We start from the raw sequence: 1,388 nt of genomic DNA, 5'->3' as shown, positions 1-1,388 counted from the left end.
TCTTCAGCTATTAATCTATTGCAGGCAATTCTGTATATATAGTTTTTAAAATGCTTTAGCATTATTTTTCTGTGAAGATTACAGAAATGACTTATTTAAAATTTGGCTATGTGTGGCTTTCTGGAAAACCATAAATCTTTACGTTTAGACTTTTTTTGTTAGCCTACAAACTGACCCGGGCCCCCCATCAGACAAGAAAACAGTTATGTGGCCCTCACAAGAAAAAGTTTATTATATTATCAGTTAATGAAAAAAAAACCTAGTATTCAAAATGTTAACAAATGTAGTAGTTTTACCTGTTGCAAAAACCTGCAGTGTGTTTTTTCTATTTTATTTTTTTAGTTTTCACCACAACTAATACATAACAAAACAAAAACATCTATCAAATAAATAGAGGAATGTTTACAGTTTTGTTTACAGTTTTTTTTTAAATAAAGCTATCCTTGATATGTAGAATAAATATCTAAATAGTTAATGAGATTAACGCTAATGTACATGAGTAACAGTAGTTGTCATCACTAAATTGCAAAGGTTAACTAAACAGGATGATTGCTCTTAGGAGTGTTTATTTTTAGTAAATACATGGGATCAAAGTTAGAAATTATTATATTTTGTCAGATTTTTTAAGCTGTTTTTAAGATTTTCCCTTTACTTTTTTTTTTTTAATTGTTGTAATTAAATAAATGAATGTAATGTAATAGTCTGCTTCATTGTAAATATTGTGGAAAAACGAACACATGAGGAGGTCAATTCATTTCCACAGCGCCGTGTAAACCCGCATGGAATCCTAATCCCGCATCACACCCCCTCCTAGTGTTATGTTCTCATAAAGAAACCCACTAGAGTGCTGTGTTTGCTCCTCTCCTCCCACTGAAGGACCCCCTCAGTGGGATGTGATGCTCGCCGTCCGGACGGAGATTCAGACGCGATGGCGTGGCATCGTGACGACACCCACCTGCGCTGAAACTAATCACACGCTTTTTAATTGAATAACTGCTCTCATTAAACAGGATTATCATCCTGACAGTTGCCATAAGAGGGTAGCCGAGTTCCATGTTTCTTGGGCGCTAATTAGTGAGTGATGTTTAACCTCTATAGGCTTTCCTTTCATCCTTGTGGTGATTTCAGCTGATGAGGACAGCTCCTGACGAGACAATTAGGCATAAAAAAAGCCTAAAAATAATAAACTATTCATTATTCTTTATACTATTAACCACCATTAATAGATTAAAAAAATGTATGATAAGAAGGAGTCAATTTTGGAAACAAAAGCTCTCATTGGCTGAAGTCCAATTCTAATTAATGACGTCATTCATTTCTATTTTTTTGTGTTTTTTTCTGTTTTTGCAGGAATGCAGTTGATGGAAACAAGAAGCTTTTCGCCATCT

This window comes from Oryzias melastigma, linkage group LG2, assembly GCF_002922805.2.
Source record: "Oryzias melastigma strain HK-1 linkage group LG2, ASM292280v2, whole genome shotgun sequence".
In the NCBI taxonomy this organism is placed as follows: Eukaryota; Metazoa; Chordata; class Actinopteri; order Beloniformes; family Adrianichthyidae; genus Oryzias; species Oryzias melastigma.
Note: the sequence above shows the minus strand (reverse complement) of the source record.